Raw genomic sequence first — 20849 nt, 5'->3', positions numbered from 1 at the left:
AGTGTGTTTTCTATTTAACTGAAGGGCGTTAACTGGAATAGTGGCAGTACTCGTGTTGGCGGGTCGCCTTGCGACTTGTTTAACGCCTTGCATATTGCCTCCCACCATATCTTTCACCTTATACAAATGAGACTGGTGTTTGCTGCCATCAGTTGCAAATCATCTTATCTCTCTTTTGTGATCAAGACAGTTAAGCTATTACATTAGGTATGAGACTCATTCAACAGACGATACACACCCAGAAAAATGAAGAGAATAAGTCGGTGATTCATTCGGTCAGGCTCTAGTCTTGCGTATCACGTTAATTTACAGGTTCTGCTAGTACACAGGTCGGAGTGAGGTCTGCACGGTAGTGTTCAAACCAGTGTTTGGGTTCATAAACACTTTGACCATTTTACACGTCGCTCTAGTCTTGATTTGACATACTTTTCCTGGTAAGATGTGGCAGCGTCCTGCAGACAACACCGCCACACTGAACGAGTCTTTCATTTAATTCGGAAGGAAGAAATTCCATTCATTTCTCTTCTTTCAATATATCTTTTTTAATATTTTCGAAATTAGCACTTTGCTTGAAATGTCCCCTTAGAAAAATTTATGAATGACTGTGCTGAGAAACCTCTTACATCATTTGATTTTCAAACAGCTGAGCAGAACTGAACGTACTCAGACATTTCGCTCTTTACCTATTCTGATCGAAACTAAACTGACACACAATATTTTTCGCGCAACGCACTCGGACTTTCAAAAATCCCTACAAAAGAATGGCCCTGACTAACAATAACCTATACCTTTCATGAGTCACTTACCCCACAAAAATCTTCGTTACTCAAACTACTGCAATACAGCGTGCGCCAATACTGCCAGCTGAATAAAAGATTCTAACTACTGAAGGCACTAACTACTGATAGGCATAATTAGCAAATGAAAGATTTTGATAGACAACAAACAATGTATTTACCTTAATAATGTTCCAAAGTCATTATATATATATATATATATATATATATATATATATATATATATATATAATTTACTGTCTCTGATGGACACACGTCCAGATCATCCGCTCTCAAAACTCTGGCATCTGTCTCACCACATCCACCACTGCTGACGGCTCACCTCCAACTGCGCAACGTTACGCGCTGTTCACACCCAACAGCGCAACACTACAGTAGCGAATATTACAACAATGCAAACCAGCCACAGACTGCACACAGCACAGTCAGTGATTTTCATACAGAGCTCTACGTGGCGTTACCAACATAAAAACCTAAACAGCCTACTTACATGCTATAGACTAACAGTGTTATAACTTTATCCATCTTGATGGTAATCATTACGTTATTGCGATATTTACTTCCATCTATATGGTTATTTATTTATTTCATACTTGTACTCTCAGTTTACACACACACACACACACACACACACACACACACACACACACACACACACACACACACGCAGTCTTTCCACAGATGCTCACAACAGTACCAAGCGAATAGCCAACCTGCTTCGCCGTTTCCGAGATGCTCGTTGCCAGGCGCTGGGCCACTACAGTCTCCCCTTTGTAAAAGTAGCTTTTGTCACTTTCCTTAAAGCATTATACACTCCTGGAAATTGAAATAAGAACACCGTGAATTCATTGTCCCAGGAAGGGGAAACTTTATTGACACATTCCTGGGGTCAGATACATCACATGATCACACTGACAGGCACATAGACTCAGGCAACAGAGCATGCACAATGTCGGCACTAGTACAGTGTATATCCACCTTTCGCAGCAATGCAGGCTGCTATTCTCCCATGGAGACGATCGTAGAGATGCTGGATGTAGTCCTGTGGAACGGCTTGCCATACCATTTCCACCTGGCGCCTCAGTTGGACCAGCGTTCGTGCTGGACGTGCAGACCGCGTGAGACGACGCTTCATCCAGTCCCAAACATGCTCAATGGGGGACAGATCCGGAGATCTTGCTGGCCAGGGTAGTTGACTTACACCTTCTAGAGCACGTTGGGTGGCACGGGATACATGCGGACGTGCATTGTCCTGTTGGAACAGCAAGTTCCCTTGCCGGTCTAGGAATGGTAGAACGATGGGTTCGATGACGGTTTGGATGTACCGTGCACTATTCAGTGTCCCCTCGACGATCACCAGTGGTGTACGGCCAGTGTAGGAGATCGCTCCCCACACCATGATGCCGGGTGTTGGCCCTGTGTGCCTCGGTCGTATGCAGTCCTGATTGTGGCGCTCACCTGCACGGCGCCAAACACGCATACGACCATCATTGGCACCAAGGCAGAAGCGACTCTCATCGCTGAAGACGACACGTCTCCATTCGTCCCTCCATTCACGCCTGTCGCGACACCACTGGAGGCGGGCTGCACGATGTTGGGGCGTGAGCGGAAGACGGCCTAATGGTGTGCGGGACCGTAGCCCAGCTTCATGGACACGGTTGCGAATGGTCCTCGCCGATACCCCAGGAGCAACAGTGTCCCTAATTTGCTGGGAAGTGGCGGTGCGGTCCCCTACGGCACTGCGTAGGATCCTACGGTCTTGGCGTGCATCCGTGCGTCGCTGCGGTCCGGTCCCAGGTCGACAGGCACGTGCACCTTCCGCCGACCACTGGCGACAACATCGATGTACTGTGGAGACCTCACGCCCCACGTGTTGAGCAATTCGGCGGTACGTCCACCCGGCCTCCCGCATCCCCACTATACGCCCTCGCTCAAAGTCCGTCAACTGCACATACGGTTCACGTCCACGCTGTCGCGGCGTGCTACCAGTGTTAAAGACTGCGATGGAGCTCCGTATGCCACGGCAAACTGGCTGACACTGACGGCGGCGGTGCACAAATGCTGCGCAGCTAGCGCCATTCGACGGCCAACACCGCGGTTCCTGGTGTGTCCGCTGTGCCGTGCGTGTGATCATTGCTTGTACAGCCCTCTCGCAGTGTCCGGAGCAAGTATGGTGGGTCTGACACACCGGTGTCAATGTGTTCTTTTTTCCATTTCCAGGAGTGTATATCCGCTATGCCGCCAGGGCCCTTTAAGGGGCCACAGCAGTATCGGATCAACCCCAGTACTCGTAGCTGAGTGTTCACCCCATGTGACTGCCACTCGGAGACCTGGGTGCAGTTCCCGGTTCTGCGATGGATTTTTTATTAGTAGCTAGAGTGGAGAGGGGCCGGCCGAAGTGGCCGAGCGGTTCTAGGCGCTTCAGTCTGGAACCGCACGACCGCTACGGTCGCAGGTTCGAATCCTGCCTCGGGCATGGATGTGTGTGATGTCCTTAGGTTACTTAGGTTTAAGTAATTCTAAGTTCTAGGGGACTGATGACCACGGATGTTAAGTCCCATAGTGCTCAGAGCCACTTGAACCATTTTTTAGAGTGGAGAGGAGTGCAATCAGCCATGTGAGGTCAACTGAAGATCCTTCCCTGTAGCCGAGTGACCAGCACTTCATACTACTATGTAGAGGACTCAGGATCACAGTACTGTTGCTTTTCCTTCGTGGGAGATGTGGAACGGGATGACGTCAGCCTTGTGAGCTCAATAGGAGGTGGTCAAACCCTGTAGTCAAGTGGTCAGCCCATCTCGGTGCTGTGCTGAAGACTCAGGTTTATGACACTACCATGAATTTTTCGTTCGTGGAAGAAAAGGATCGGGATGTACTCAGCCTCATGAGACAAATTCAGGAGCTGCTGGAAGGGGGTACAGCGACTCCACTGCCTGAGATGCCGACAACGGCAGGAAGAGCGTTCTGCTGACGCCATGCACCTTCAAACTATATCGTACAGACGTATACACGTTAATGTGACTGCGAGACATGCATCAAGAGTCCCAGTGTAATTCTGGAAGGTACCGACAGGGTTGTGGAGCCATTCTAGCGCCAGAACCGCGGCCAGCTGCGCTGGCTTTTTCGGTTGAGGATCCATGGCGCGACCAGCGCGATCGAGGTGGGCATACATATTCGACTGGGTTTCAGTTAGGGGAGGCTGGTGGCCAGGAGAGTACGGCAAACTCATCCTGGTGCTCTTCGAACTATGCACGTACTCTTCTAGCTGTATGACACGTTGCATTGTCCTGCTGGTAGATGCTATCGTGCCGAGGAAAAACGCACTGCATGGGTCCATTGTGCCTTAGAGAATGACGAAATCACCCAGGGACTGCCACGAAAATATTATCCTGATCATAACGCTCCCTCCTTCGGCCTGGGCCGGCCGGTGTGGCCGTGCGGTTCTAGGCGCTTCAGCCTGGAACCGCACGACCGCTACGGTCACAAGTTCGAATCCTGCCTCGGGCATGGATGTGTGTGATGTCCTTAGGTTAGTTAGGATTAAGTAGTTCTAAGTTCTAGGGGACTGATGACCACAGGTGTTAAGTCCCATAGTGCTCAGAGCCAGCGATTGTTGCAGAATGTTTGCTTTCAGACGTTTCACGCCGTACACACCAACGACCACGAGTCATCCGAAAAGGCCACCTATCGCCACTCAGTCGACGTCCGGTTCCGGTATTGGAGTGGAGATACCAACCTTTATAGCCGATGAACAGGAGTCGTCATATGTGAATTAACGAGGCGCCTGCTGCAGAGGCACATACGTAGCAACGTTCGCTGAACCGTCGTTGAGGAGATATGTTGGTAGCCCTTACGTTCGTCTGGGCGGTCAGTTGCTCAAAAATTGCTCGTATGTTCGCCCGTACACATCTTCGCACCCACCATTCACTCCTGAGAGCCATAGCTATCCCGGAGCCGGTTTTCGATGGCGCCATTTTGCGGTGCACGGTGTATTTTACCCACGGCAGTTTACGAACGTAGCCGTTCCGGAAATTATATATGACGGTAGTATCTGTTCCCGAAAGAACAGTTACCGTTGATGACCATGCAGCTTTGATAAAAATGAAATGATAGTTAAATGGACACCCTAGTTGCAAAGACGCATTAATATAATTCATTGGGGACATGGTGAAAATGTGTGCCCCGACCGGGACTCGAACCCGGGATCTCCTGCTTATATGGCAGACGCTCTATCCATCTGAGCCACCGAAGGCACAGATGATAGTGCGCCTGCAGGAACTTATCCCTTGCACGCTCCCCGTGAGGCCCACATTCCCAAAATGTCCACACCACTACATTCGTAGTGCGCCTAATAAATGTTTGCCCATCATACTCATTACTCGTGGCAGATTAACCTACCATCTTTGGAGCTAGGGTGTCCATTTAATTATCATTTCTAGCAAAGCTGCATGGTAATCAACGGTAACTGTTCTTTCAGGAACAGATACTACCGTCATATATAGTTAAAATATAACTTCCCGGCCATTGACCTTCTTCTGCGAACGCATACGCTACGCCCGAACTCGTACGGGACGTGGTAGATTAATCTGCCACGAGTAATGAGTATGCTGGGCAAACATCTATTAGGCGCACTACAAATGTAGTGGTGTGGACATGTTGGGAATGTGGATCTCACGGGGAGCGTGCAAGGGATAAGTCCCTGCAGGCGCACTATCCTCTGTGCCCTCGGTGGCTCAGATGGATAAACAATATTTTTCTAATTTCTTACGGAGCACTTTCGATGATCCACCTCGTAGCTGGAACGTCCAAGCCCTGAGAAGCTGAAAACTGTATTAACCGATCCGAACTGAATAGATCTGCTACCCAGAACTCACGCCTACGCCATGAGAAGACACGTTTGGACGAGCTGGCATGCTGTAGGCGGATACACTTCAGGAGCTCCTGTAAGAACTGCACTTTAACTACAATCGCATGACGACTTAAAAAGCTTTTCCTTATTTCTTCCTCATAGTTTGTTCTTAAAGGAAAAAGAAATTTGATTTTGACTTTGAGAAACTTTTTTTTGTTCCAAAGGATTGCTTCTTCGCCAACAAGACGAAGGAGACTCATTTTTTCATTTTTGTTTACTGGAAGGAGAAACCAGTATATAATCGGAGTCTTTGTTTTCTTTCGAAAAAAAAATTTCCTTATTATTCCTCACAATTTGTTCTTAAAGGAAAAAGAAATTTGAGTTTAGCCTTAAAAAAAAAGGGTAGCGTCAATTAAAAAAAAACAAAACAGATGGATAGAGCGTCTGCCGTGTAAGCAGGAGATCTCGGGTTCGAGTCCCCAATGAAGTATATCAACGCCTCTTTGCAGCTAGGGTGTCCATTTAATTATCATTCGTTCCGGAAATGCTTCTATCCTTTGGCCAAAAGCCAATTATCATGCCCTTTTGGGACAAATAAATCTCTCCGCTTCCGCGCTGCGACAACGACTGCACTGTATTCCGCATTCCCCTGATAAGCCTGCTAGTGCTGCCTGTGAGGGGTTATTGCAGTGTGATGTCAAACACTGACGGTGATCACATTAATGTGACTGGACGATGTACACCCAGATGACGCACTTGGAAAGGGTGTCTCGGCGGCCACTTAGGATGTGCAGCAGTTAGCAGAGTTAGTTTACTTTTTCCAGTAGTGCAGTACGCGGTAGGAGCTCTGGACGCGAGCAGTGGAGCAGCCGGCCGCGACCTTGCGGCTGCGTGGAGGAGAGGAAGCGAAGCCGTGACCCGGGCGGCCGGAGACACGGGCCGCCGCCCCGGCCGGCCTACTCAGCCAGGGGCCAGGGGCCGCCCGCTTCCGGAGCGCGGCTGCTGCAAGACCCCGCACGCGCAAGTGCACTCCGAACACAGAGGAGGCAGTAGCGGGCCGTGTAAGTGGAGAGGGGGGCAGTGGTCGTGTGGGAAAGTCTTTTAGACTTTTCCCGCTGGCAGTTTCTTGGCTGGCGACAACCAGGCCGACAACGTGTGGAGGTTGACCACAGTCCAGGCTACGATATTGAAGTGCCTATGTTATTCGTAGTTGTCCAACGACACCGGGCGAGCCACTATTAACATGTCTCCCTTGGACGGGAATATAGGTAATGGGTGTACGAGTACAGGATGTAGACACATCATTGACGATATATGGAAATTTGATCCTGGCCGTAAGTCGCGTTCGGATAGCCACATGGAAAGGCCACCACTGGCGATTAGCGAGAAATTCGGGTTCGAATCCCTATCCGATACAAATTTTCACTGTCGTCATTCCATTGTACAGCTTATGGTTTTCCATACTGGCAATTGCGAACAAATTTAAAGTATACGGTATAGGTTCGTCGGCACAACAAAGGCAAACTTTCAAAGGATGTTAGGCCATAGGCTTCCGAAAAGGTAGGGTCACTAGAGACGTACTTCTTACGTTGTGGTTGATAATAGAAGCAAGACTTTGGAAAAGTCAAGACACGTTGATAGAATCGATATTCTGACAAAAGTAGGAGTAAGCTATAGGGAAAGACTGATAAATGCGCTACGTACAAGAACCGAGAGGGAACAAGAAGAATGGAAACCAAAATCGAAGTGTTAGGATTAAAAAGGGTGTAAGGCATAGTCTTACGTCCTTGCTGTTCAATCTATACATCGAAGGAAAGAGATGTTCAAGAGTGGGATTAAGATTCAGGGCGAATTGGTATTCCCGGTGAAAAAATGGCTCTGAGCGCTATGGGACTTAACATCTGAGGTCATCAGTCCCCTAGACTTAGAACTACTTAAACCTAACTAACCTAAAGACATCACACACATCCATGCCCGAGGCAGGATTCGAACCGTAGTAGCAGCGCGGTTCCCGACTGAAGCGCCTAGAACCGCTCGGCTAAAACAGCCGGCTATTCCGGGTGAAAGTGAAGAAGAATTTCAAAACGTGTTCAATGGGATAAACGATCTAATGAGTAGATAGTATGGATTTATACTGAACCGAAGAAAGGCGAAAGTAACGATAATTAGTAGAAATGAAACTAACTATAAACTTAACATCAAAATAGAGCATCCAGAAGCAGAAAAAGTTAAGAAATTCTGCTGCCTTTGAAGTAAAATAATGCACGACGGTCGACGCAAGGAGGCGCGAGAAGCAGATTAGTACTGGCAATGAGGGCATTCCTGGCCCAGGGAAGTCTGCTGGTGTCAAACATTGGGCTTAATGTGAAGAAGAAAATTTTTGAGACTGTACATTAGGTTATACGATAGTGAGGGAAAACCGCGAAAGATGAGACTCAAAACATTTGTGATCTCGTGCTACAGAACAATAATCAAAATTAAGTGGGCTGGTAAGATGAGGCATAAGGAGATCTTCTGCAAAATCGTCGAAGAAAGGAACGGTTGGAAAAGTGCTAACAAGAAGAAAGGACAGGATGATAGGTTGGTTCAGATGCCTCAGAGCACTATGGGACTTAACATCTGAGGTCATAAGTCCCCTAGAATTTAGAACTACTTAAACCTAATTAACGTAAGGTCATCACACACATCCATGCCCGAGGCAGGATTCGAACCTGCGACCGTAGCGGTCGCGCGGTTCCAGACCGTAGCGCCTAGAACCGCTCGGCCACTCCGGCCAGCCAGGATGATAGGATACGCATTAAGACATCAAGGAATGACTTCCATGGCAGTAGAGGATCTTGTAGAGCATGAAATCTGTAGTTAAAAACCGAGACTGAAATACATTTAACAAATAGTTCAGGACTGTCGGTGGAAGCGCTATAGTTGAGTTGGCGTAACGTCATCGCTGACAGTTGCAGTGGCCTTGGCGCGGTAGTTTCGCGCGCCTCTCTCAACCAATAACGTAACGCAATTTTGTAACGCCTCTACGGCGACGCCTCAGTGTTGTCACAGCTCTGTAGATGGCTACTGTTTTCGCTTGCATCGGTTAGCGGTTCGCTGGTGAAATCCGGCAACAGCGCTGAGAGCTCTCAGGGATCTTCTAACTCCGTCTCGATCATAGTCTGAGGTGATGAGGTTGACACAAGAGAGGAATTCACAGTAGCAAAAATGTACTTAGCACTTTTCAGTTCTTGTTCCGTAGAACAGATTCAGTGTGTATGAGATCATTTCTGATCGCACCTACGTGTTCGTCCTGTTCGTTATTGTGACCGCCTCAACTGGTTCCCATTATCTGAGGAACGACGGATTTTGTTCAACCTGGAGATGATGGGCCACACTTTCCGTAAATGTCTTAAATGGGTTGTGATCATGGTCATCTAGACTGGCTTAAGGGCCTGTCAATTTTCCACCACCTGTTCCGAAACACCTTAGGATTCCGGCAGGGAGCAACACATCGCAGAGTGGGGTTGCTGGTGGGGGTAGGAGACGGCCGGTGGAAGGGCTTCCAGTCAGCTTCTGCAGCTAACTACGAGAAGGGCTTGGATTTGAAACAACTTCTTGGAGCGGTTTTCGACCTCGCGAAGTGGAGAGATGGCTAGCAGCCCTCGTGTGATGTAAGAGACAAGGTGAGTGCTCTGTGGGTCGGGGTCCATGTTTCGAAGAGCAGTTCTGGAGTCGGTTCCCAGTCCTAGCGGGCGTAGAAATCAAGTCGTGGGCTCAAGGCGGGGGGGTCGGATGGTGGTGGTGGTAGTGGGGGGGGGGGGGGGGGGGAGGGGGCAAGGGTTGCGTGTACGAAGTCTTGAGTGAGCAATCATCAATGAAAGACAAAATCATCCGGCTTTTACGGAAACCTATATGAATTTGCAACCACTTTTCTATGCGCGGGGTTTGAATTGAGCTTACATCTGTCATTTTATTTCTGGGCAGTGTTACGATTTAGTGAACGAGCTGAACGAGCATGTGGGCGGTAGGCACGCGCTTCATATCAGAGCGTGGTGCCATTGTTTAGCCGGAGGTTGTGTTTGATAAAAACAAGGCTTGCTTAGCGAGTTCGGCGCAATGAAAGAAATGCTTATAATGTCTGCGAACAGGACGCATCATCACCGTAATACCTTTTCCACACTTTATCAGTGCCTACAAAACACAAGAGTCTTTACGGCCTGAGCGTGTCGGTAGCGGAGGGAGAGGCGTTTAGTAATGCACCGTCATCTTCAGAAAGCGCAGGTAGTGGGACCACCCAGTTTTTTACCACCTACTGATCTGTGCAATGGTTTCATCATCAAAGTACAAATTATGTTGCTTTCCCCCCCCCCCCCCCCCTCTCTCTCTCTCTCTCTCTCTCTCTCTCTCTCTCTCTCTCTCTCTCTCTCTCTCACACACACACACACACACACGCACACACATATCAGTTACTTTATCAGTCGGAATAGGAACATCAGTCACAGCGAGCGTCCATTTTTCACATCTTTTCCTCGTTCTCTGTTTATAGTGATTTTGGTATTACAAGCTGTTAAATCACACAAACAAAATCCCTAGAAAAGATGATTTTTTTACCAGACGCACGAATTACGATGACGACATCAGCCATTTGCGATTTCCATTAATTTCTTTCTGGTCATTCCAAGACAAAAATTTCGCATCTGAATGAAGGAACACGTAGGAAGATATCCGTACTATGAGGTGCTATCGAGCAGCAAATGGAGTGTCAGGTACAAGGGCCTGCTGAAAAGAAATGCCTCCCAATATTTTATTTGAAAACTCTAAAAGGTTATTAAATAAAACGGACTTTATTAACATTTTACATCTTTATTCTTCATGTCCACACACTTATTTTTTAACATAGTAATCCTGGGGACGAACACATTCCTCGCAACGAGAGAGTAGTTAGTTGATACCGTCACTGTAGAATATTTCAATTTGTTGATGAAGCCATAACCTCCCCTCTTCTTGAACCGATTCGTCACAACGTGAAGTCCTCCAAAGTGCTCTTTAAGGTTCAGAAACAGACGAAAATCGGGCAGGGTGAAGTCGGGACTGTATGGTGGATGATCGACGACAGTGAACCCAAGGCGTCGGATTGTTGCAGATGTCACATCGCTCGTGTGCGGTCTGACGTCATACTGAAGCAGAGGGTGCTCCATGTGTGGATGGACTCTACGAATTCGAAACTCAATTAAAGCACAGTCAACTTCCGACATAGTTACGTTACATGCCGCCATGTTACAAGCTACAGTTTGGAGGTCTCTGCTGACAGAGGGCTGCAAATACGTAGAAATGAAGAATAAAGATTTAGAACGTTAATAGCGTTTCTTTTATTTAAAAAACATTAAGGGTCTTCACATACAAAATTCAGAGGTATTATTTTTCAGCACGTCCTAGCATTACTGCGTCCCACATACGTCTCACGAAATGACCACACCGAGAAAATTCTAGAAATTAGAGCTAATACGGAGATTTACCGACAGTCTTTCTTCCCACGCGCCATTCGTGAATGGATCAGGGAAGGGGAGGATCAGGTAGTTCTACCAGAATTACCCTTCGCTACACACCTTCAGGTGGCTTGCAGTGAATAGACGTAGATTTGTTTTAACTCGTGCACAGAATCTGATATATTCCTGAACGGAACCCACATCTTTCGTCGTGGTAATGCTATCAGTGCCGAGTTGCTGGTCTGGCGCTGTTTGCCAGGTGAGTTTCACAGCCTCTTCCCACTTCTCCCGGAGCACGATTGTCGGGAGACAGTGGCGTGGGCGGAACCTCACTTTCTTTGTGTCGAGGGAAAGTGAAGGGCACTCTAGTCGACAATCGACAGAAACCTCAATTAAAATCCGCAGGCAGTTGTAAACAGGGAAGCCGACTCGCCACGCAATTACTTCACGGATAGCAGAGCGGCCGCTTGTGAAAGTTTATGCTCTCAGGAGGGGAAGAAGCAGATCTCGCTGCGCTAGGTTCGACAACTAGCTGCACCGTAAAGCGTTCTATTGCGTTGTTAGACCTGGTTAAAAGTGAGAAAGCGCAGACGTACAGTGTCGTGGACTACATCGTTAACATTGGTTTGAACCTGTCTGAACTTTAGAGTCTTCGAGAACTGTACAGGTGGACTTGCATGTGCAGAATGAGGCAGCACGACAGTGAAATGCTGAAAAAAGAAAAAAAGTACTGATTCCAATTTCGAGCTCTGACAGTCTCGATACCGAAAGGAAGTCTGATGTTAATGTCAAATTGAGATTCGACAAGCAGAGAGAGCACTGGTGGAGTTTGACATGGATGGAGACAGGAATTTGTTGTAACCCTGTCGAAAAAACCGAACGGACATTCACCTGTAGCGATTCAAGGAAATGAAGGAACATCAAAATCAGGATGATCTGTTGGAGATTTGTTCTCGTTTCTCGTTTTGTCTCGGCGCAAACTTCCCGTCGTCTCCATAAAAAACTCAAACGGATAATACTATATATCTTTCTTTGGCACGAGTAGTCCCTTCTCCAATCTTTTTTAAACTAACCTAATGATCTGACACTCTGAACTCCGCTGGGCATTTAAGAACCTGGAAGACCAAACTTAACAGTTTCTATTTGACACCAAGGGCAGGAACCTTCATTGTATTAGATATACTAAAACAACACCCAGAGTAAGATACTTAGGCAGTGATAATGGAAGGGTGTAACCACATGATGCGCATTGAAACAGTGAGTATTTTCCGCGCAGAATACACGTGGTGGTTGCTGCTTTCTATTTTTGTGGTAAGTAGAAAAATGTAACTTATATTGTGCTGTGACGAAGCAAAGTCAAAAGTTTAAGAAAATAAAGGTCGGGTGCATTTAAAAGTGACGTGCCCGATCGTAGAGAAAACGGTTGCTTCATGATTATAAAAACTGCACATCTTGAAAAGGACGGGATACTTCTGGAAAGTTACGTCCTCTTAAGTGATAGGGGAAAATTTTTTGAAAACAAATTTACGGAGAATAGTTAGAACACAAGGAACAGGAGAAACTTCTGGTGCGTCATGGGAGCAACGTAGACTACTTGAAAATAAGGACCTTTTCACTAGCGCCTGAATGCTACTACACGATTTCGGGGTGCGTTTAAAAAGAGCTAGTAATAACAAGGCACACAGACTGAACCCCGTGTTTCGTAATGTGTACTGGGCCTTGAGCGGTTTTTCCCTTCTCTCTCGTATGTGGGCACGAATTTCTATTTCTTCACATATGCCACTAAAATATCCTTTCTCCATTGTATAAAACATTAGGTGGCTTTTTTCGCTACTGCACACAGTGTGGCTGTATTGTAAGAGGCGACCTGCAAAGATTGGTTTACTGCCAGTTTTATCCTTTTTAATTATGTGCACAGTATTTAAAATCTCTAAGATGTCAAGATGTAATTCCTTTTTATGCTAAAGCATGCCAGTACTTTGGGTTTTCCAAACTTTGCAATTTTTATAATCATGACGTGGCCGTTTTTCCTTCAGTATTAGTGGGCAGATCAGTTTTACATCTACCCAACTTTACGTTCTTCAACAATCGACTTTTCTTCAGCACAGCAAAATAAAAGCTATATTTTTCTCTTTTCGCTGTGACCTCGCTGTTTGGTCCTCTCTCCCAAATCAACCAACCAATCTTTTTCCGTTTTGTGTACATACACTGTCCGGGAACAGTCTCAGAAGTTTTCTCATTGCGCAGCTCCTTCATTCCTGTTACTTAAATTGCTTAAATATTTATTATGATTCTAGATAACGTTAGGTTGCATTTACAGTGTCAGTTTGATTTCACTAGAAAATGACTTCTTTATAAAAGCCATGGACTAAAATAAGGAACCTTTCAACAACTGAAGCGGTTATTCAGCAAGATTCTCGTATGTTAAAACCACTGCCTGTCTGGAAGTTTATTATACATAGAAAACAAAGCAGTTTGCTAGCGAGGCATGAAAAGCTTGAGTGATGCGGCAAAGTGATTGCGTTATGAGTTGAACTTTCTGGAGACATCTGTGCACTCTCCATGCTTTTAATCACGTCCTACTTATTTATTTTTTTAAGTAACACCATGTGCGTCCTTACGGATGTCACGCCCGTGTGAGAGCGGCGGCACCGGCCAGGGCGAGCCAGCGAGAGTGTCCGCCCCCCCCCCCTCCCCCACGGCAGTGATCCGCGGTGCCAACCGCGCCACGCCGCGCGGCCGCTCGGAACTAATCCGCAAGAAAGCGCGCGCACGCCGGCCGCTCTGCGGCTGTTACGACTTCTTGCCGTCGCTTTCGTCACGCCCACGCAGTCGCCTTCAGCTGCCCTGCCTTTGTCCGGCGGAAACCAGGAGTTTGGGAAATTCGTGTTGCGGGCGATCGCTAAGCTCCTGAAACCTGTACCGGGCGGGTACGTGTCCCTGGAAGTGTAAGGCGTTCCAGATAGAGTCCGAATACAGTGGCGATCTAAAAGCTGGACAAATTTACTCCACAACGCGAACACGTAGTCACAAAATTCTAAGAGAAACCGAGAACGGCTGCGGCAACGTATGATCACACGTATATGAACTCTGTCGAAGAGGTCTCGTAAGTCGTTAAGGGCTGTGTGATGAGCGGTTTGGTTTGAGGAACTCACAGCATTCAGTACACGGTTGCGTAATAATTTGAATTTATAGTACCTCTGGATCCATGACGTATGGATGCTCTTAGTAAACAACTAATCAAAAGGATTAGGGGAACGTGACTTTGGGCGTCTGTCACACCCCATTGAGCAATAATTCAGGACTGGGTGTGTGGGTGTGTTAACAAATTATACGTTTATGTGTCACAAGTGAAGTACACAACAAAACAATACTACATCCTCTATCGCCGGCCGGGGTGGCCGAGCGGTTCTAGGCGCTAAAGTCTGGAACCGCGCGACCGCTACGGTCGCAGGTTCGAATCCTGCCTCGGGCATGGGTGTGTGTGATGTCCTTAGGTTAGTTGGGTTTAAATAGTTCTAAGTTCTAGGGGACTGATGACCTCAGAAGTTAAGCCGCATAGTGCTCAGAGCCATTTGAACCATCCTCCATCGTTTACATAAAAATAACTGAAATGTCCGACAGCTGCCGAAGATAAAGTGGAAACAAACATTCGTCCTGTGATCCTGGGTGCTTCAAACTGCACTTTGAGAGCTTCAGTAATGTGTACGCCATACGTGAGCGCTTGTTACTGTCTGACACTTACGTGGCATGCTCAGTGTAAGTCTGTAGACGTCACTCTGTGCTATCCGCTCGCATTCTTCAATGAAAGCCCATGCGAGGTATTACAGAGTCTGTACTGTTGTGCTTTCCAACCAGGGGTAAAATTAAATTTTCTAACGGGCAAAAACTAAACGATTCGATTCTGTTTTAGTAACTAAACTAAATTACTTTCAAACATCATTACTACTATCACAATTTTGTAAGACTCTAATGCTGATTATTTAAGTTATCAGTTAGTAGCATTAATGCGGTGGAGGTTATACGTTCCGTACATAGACCACCCAATACACACGTATGTTGTTCTTTGTCCCGTACATCGCTGATGATAAAAGTGAGACATATACGTAACAAAAGCTAAATACCTCAAGGAAACGTGTGCTCCAAGTTGTAGATAGTATCTGAAGTAGTCGAAAACTTGTTTCATTACTCGCTTCGAAACAGATAAATGAATTGATTGACAACACGACACAGCAGTAACTACTTAAGGGCTACTATAGTACCATACACACAGTTATTATTATTATAACTATTATTATTGCTATTACTATTAGTGGCTGTGGTCAGAGACAAAGAATTAACAGCCTGAAGACATTCAATTTCTGTCAGTTCAGAAGTGGGGAGTGGAGCAATCAAGTGATTTACGAACAGCAAGTATGGTGCCCACCTTTTAACTTGGTTGATTTTAAATGAGGTTGCAGTGCGCGGATCAAGCAAATGCAGCAATGGAGAGGAGTAACGCAGGGGAGTAAGTTTTCTAATAAGTGTCTACCTTCACTGTGGAGTGTTATCTTTCTTATTTGAGAAGCAATTGTGGGTAGCACTTGCGATGCACCACAAATTTCTTTCGCGTTCATTCTAACGCCTTACTACCCGCCGCCCCCACTCCTCCACGCAGACACAAACAAACTAAATATCGTTCATCTTTCATCATTTTAAAAGTAAAAGTGTTCCAAGAAAAGTCTTTCATTCTACAGTCTAATTAGGTGCTAAGGCTGCTGATAATGTGGGGGAGGGTAGGAGGCGACAGATGGCAGGGAGGAGGGAGGAGGGCGGGAGTACTAGCTAAGGTCTGACTGCACTCAGAGGTAACGGTCTAAGAAAGACGACCACGAACACGTCTGTCAGGCACGTCTCACATATGTAGCTACGCGGTCTGGGGCGCCTTGTCACGGTCCGTGCGGCTCCCCCCGTCGGAGGTTCGAGTCCTCCCTCGGGCTTGGGTGTGTGTGTTGTCCTTAGCGTAAGTTAGTTTGAGTTAGCTTAAGTAGTGTGTAAGCTTAGGGATCAAAGACCTCAGCAGTTTGGTCCATAACACCTTACCACAAATTTCCAAATTTCTCACATATTCGCGATGGAATTTAGGTCGGGACTCACCGCCGGCCATTCCATTACTTCAATCTCCAGGTTTCGAAACACATTCCTGCTGACGCCCGCCATATGGGCCCTGGCATTGAAAGGAACTCAGGGTCGCTACCTATGCAGCAGCCACCACATGGCCCAATAGGCTCTTTTCGTTGTCTTGCCTGGCGGATAAGGCGACCATGGACAACGACAAGATCCGCACCGTTGTCAACACGAAGCTTCCCGACAACATGCAGAACAAAGGAAATCTGTCGATTTCCTGTACCGCTCATCACGGCTCTCTGCACACGATCACGATCATCAACTTCCGTTAGAGCATATCTGCAGTCGTCTGTGAATAACACGTTCCGCCAGTGATGAAGTTAACAGTTGACATGGGAACGGCAGGAGTGAAGGCGAACTGCAAGATGTCGCGTCAAGCGGGGTACCTGAACAGGACGTCTCGGTCGTGAGGTCCTTTCTCGTAACCTGGTCATTACAGTCTGACCTGTTCATTACAGTCTGATCGGACACAGCCGATTCAGTGGTCCTACAGAGATCGTCTTGCAGTGCTCTGGCGGTATCCATACGACACCGCAGCACAGAAATGTCTAGTTGTCGGTCTTCACGTGGGGTTGTAACATGTCGGCGACCTTGTCCAACTCGCCTTGTGTACTGAGCTGCCTGTATGTAGCGTGTCCACAACCTATGGATGACTCATAGAGCGGCATTGGCATCTATATCTGGATCAAACAGAGCGCCCTTGCACTGCATTAAGATGTCGAATTGCATGCATTTGGTTGAATATAACGTCCACATATAATAACTGACATCTGTGTACCACACTAAAAAAACATTGAGACACCGTTACTTCCTTCTGACGGGTCACCTGACACTGTAATGCGTAACACAGCAACTAGACGGCAACTGATTTTAATTGTTGCCTACACCGAAAGCTAAGATCTGAAGCCATGCAATATGATGACAGATACGGCCTCTATCAAAATAGATTTAACATACCGGCCGTTGATACACGTGTTCCCCTAAATCTTTTGAAGAGTGAGTAACAAATTAACGATTCACTACATTGTGATTAGGTTTCTTTCTTTTTTACATTTTTCGTTCCCAATTCATGAGGAGAGGGCGAGACGTTGTATAACTTGGTCATTTTCATCCAAACATCCCAGCAGAGAGAGTTCCAATTGGGAATCTTCTTGAGGGGATTCCCAGTACCGGAATTCGCCAGATGACCGATGGGAACCTCCCTAAAACCTTAGTCGGAGTGGAGGAATTGGAACAATTTTAATTTATTTCTGTGGAGATGTTGTCCACTGTCCCAGACAAAAATTAAAATTTAAATCATGTCTCTGTTTGCACGCTTGTGTATTTGTGTCGTGTGTGTTGATTGTGTACGTGAGCGTAGAGGAATGTTTGGTGGTATAGTGCTCCGGTCATAGGACAGACAACCAAAGTTTACAGAACAAATGAGAGAGGACTCGCCTCCGAGGGAGAATATGGACACTTTCCTCACAGTGCTATTTAATATCGTTTCTCTTACTGCGAAAAACTGTATTACTGTAAAGCATTATAATGTCGAGCGCACTGATAATTAAAGCAAGATACGGCAGCGAACTGTGAATGTTATATCATTCCAGGAAATTGATGAACAAATTTGTTGTATGGCAGTAGAAATCGAACCAATTCACAAACGCACTACTGGGATCGTAACAGCTCAGCGGCTCATACCATAGTGTAAAAAGAGATGAGCAGGCGAACGCAATCAGTGTCCGGGGAAGATTGTGCAGCGAGTCTGCTACATCATCGTAAGTCTTGTGTGCGTACAGTTAGAATAGTACGACAGAGAATAGGGCGTACGCAGAGTATGTATGTGGATCTTAGTCAAGCAGTCAACTCTGTACGTTTGCCCAAAGGGGTCTCGAACACTAGCCTCTCCAGATGACCTGAGAAGAAGTCCATAGGCGCTGGTGTGCTGATAGGTCTGGCCTTAAAACACGAAAAACAAAATCAGCCCAACTGGCCCAAACTGACCTACACTGTGCTCTGTAATATTGTACACAAAGTATGTGGGTTTACTGTCACGCTGAATTCACACAAGAATACAAACTACCAGCGCATATGTTGCAGGAACACTGTCAAGACATGTGGCGTAACATTTTGTAGCTGTGTTGGTTCAGTCTCTCGGCGAACGCGATTGTTGCTAACGAGCTCCTGGCGACCATGGCTTCCTTACGCCGAGCCTTTTAGCAAACTTCCCCGAATAACCTCTGAAACTTTGCTGACTGTCACTGATCTCGAATTCCCGACTTGTTCATGAGTACCTTCATGTCCCACTTGCCACTCATACGCTGAAAAATGTCTGAGCATTGAACTTCACTGTCCTCTATCGCAAGAGAACCTACAACATTTCTGTCGTTGCTACGTTATCTCTGCATCCTCCTGTGAAAGTAATGTGGTTCGAGATTTGGTTCCATTCCTACTCATACTCATCGAGAAATGTCAGCCAGTCTACTAGGTTTTTAAATAAATAATAGTAAAACTCAAGTAATAGTACTACAAAGATAAATTAATGCGAGAAAAATATCAAAAGTTTTTGTTTAAGTCTAAAGTCGCACTCTTATTTTGTCAAACGGCTACCGTTTTCTGTAGCAAGTATCATCTTTAGGGCATCACCATGTGCGCAGTCATGAAACTCGCTCACCGACGTTAGTATGTAGCTGTGTTATTATAGTGTGACTAAAATGAAGGACGTACTTACGTAAGCGAGTTTGACAGTGACGGGGGATTGAAAGTAGTTGCTAACGAAACCGGTATACTTTTGACAAAGTCAGAGTGCGACTAAAGACTAAAATAAATAAAAAAGACTGTTCTGATTGTGTTGGTTACTGTTACAAGCGATACTATATCGGAAATATAGAAAATGTTAAAGTTCTACATAACGGACAATGTTGCTGAAAGGAAAGAAATAAGGGAACTACAGAGGAGAACACGTGGATCGAAGAACATTTTACTGGAGTTAGTTGAATGAAATAGTGTTCGAAGGCAAGTCGAAAGCGGAGGGAATATTTCTGATTTATTGTGTGGCTAAAAGCATAAATGCAAGAAACATTTTTATCGCAAATATCTCATAATGAGACTTTGTCTTCATTATCAAAGAGTAATGAGATATTGAGTTCGTTATCTGCATCGCTCTAAGCAACTGGGAAAAATGAGTTTACTAAACAAAAGTGCTTTTTTTTATCGCAGCGATAAAAAATGCCGACGAATGTGGTTGGTAGTAGGCCACTTATTCAGAAAGAAAGTAATTTAATTTCATTCGTCGTGGTCGATATCTCTGAAAGCATAGAGCCGTGTCATTCATGATTTAAATAATAAAACACTGCACTAGTTACAATTTATTTATGCATAACATGAAGCGTTTCGAATATGAAAGGAGGCACAGTACTTTAAAACCACGAAAAGACGACTACAGTGCAAAAGAGGCAGAAAACCGACATCACATACCCGCAAACATCACATAAAATACCATTATAAATATTTGCAGTTGATAATGAGAATGAATTTTCGAAACCGGTCATGCTATATTTGAAAAACTTGTTAAGTGGTGCAGTGTTTTGTTATTCAAATCAAGAAAGTCATTGTTTCCATCTCGTTCGTCCAGTTGTGGGAGTAGATGAGTATCCTCAAGTCGCCCCAGCAGTAAAACTACATTGCAATTGAAACTGTTCCCTTAACGACAGTGAATGTGGCTGATACGGAAAACTGAATAAACAGCGTGCAAACGACAAGACAGCTTCCGATATGGACGAATATCCCCCAACTGAGTTAACAGTCAGAGACCTTTCATATAACTCGGCTAGCAGCCGCCAGGTTTCAATTTTTTCCAGATAAACAGGAGTCTGGTCGATGTGAGTCTCCTCGACTGCAGTGGAGCGTAGGTCGGCGCAGCACACACAAGGATCTGGCCTGTCCTCATATTGTGGTAGAGGCGCGATCCCCGTTACGCAACAGTGGCGTGGCCTCCCACGCGCAGTCACAGCCGTTGTTTGTCCGTCCCGTCCCACAGACGTAGTCTTTCCCCCTCCCCCCGTCTCTTTCTCTCTATCATTGAGTTTGCTGTCCAACTTAGCGGGAGCTCCGCGGGCGTTGCTGGAAGGCTACATGAAAACAAGGGATAGACCAGCGACAACCGGCGGCAGCTGTGAGATCCTCGGGGCCCTGTCTCCCAGTAGACAAACGAAAATATTGTCGAAGACAGCCAATCCGTTTAAAAAGTATAAAATACTTAGTTACATCGGTCACGACGTTCTAAAGCCGAGAACTATATTTTCGTGGTGAATGCGGTGCATTCTTACGAGAGATATGCATGATTAGTGATGGGTAACAGTATCACAGGTGATGATACTGGCAGTACTTCGTAAATTAGCGAAAGCCACAAAGTGGATCCGGATCAAGAGTCATAAATTTTCGTAGATACCCAGAATTCTGAGGTGAACATTCTTGGTGGCAAAGATGAGACAGTAACAATGAACTTTTTCAAAGCTTCGCAGACATACTCGAGAATTAAAAATGACATGCTACTGGCATACTCTCTCGAGCCATAAATTAATGAGA

General features: G+C 46.1%; 1 protein-coding gene and 1 non-coding gene across 2 annotated transcripts in view; both read right to left on the bottom strand.

Annotated features, from left to right (window-relative positions):
• LOC124550602 overlaps positions 1 to 20849 on the bottom strand; it is a 1053220-nt gene that overhangs the window by 186659 nt on the left and 845712 nt on the right. The gene's annotated exons all lie outside the window — the stretch shown is intronic.
• On the bottom strand, positions 4976 to 5050 carry Trnai-uau. The gene has a single exon. It is a non-coding gene; the product is annotated as a tRNA-Ile (tRNA).

This window comes from Schistocerca americana, chromosome 1, assembly GCF_021461395.2.
Source record: "Schistocerca americana isolate TAMUIC-IGC-003095 chromosome 1, iqSchAmer2.1, whole genome shotgun sequence".
In the NCBI taxonomy this organism is placed as follows: Eukaryota; Metazoa; Arthropoda; class Insecta; order Orthoptera; family Acrididae; genus Schistocerca; species Schistocerca americana.
The sequence above is the reverse complement of the archived record's forward strand: the minus strand, read 5'-3'. Positions and strand labels throughout refer to the sequence as shown.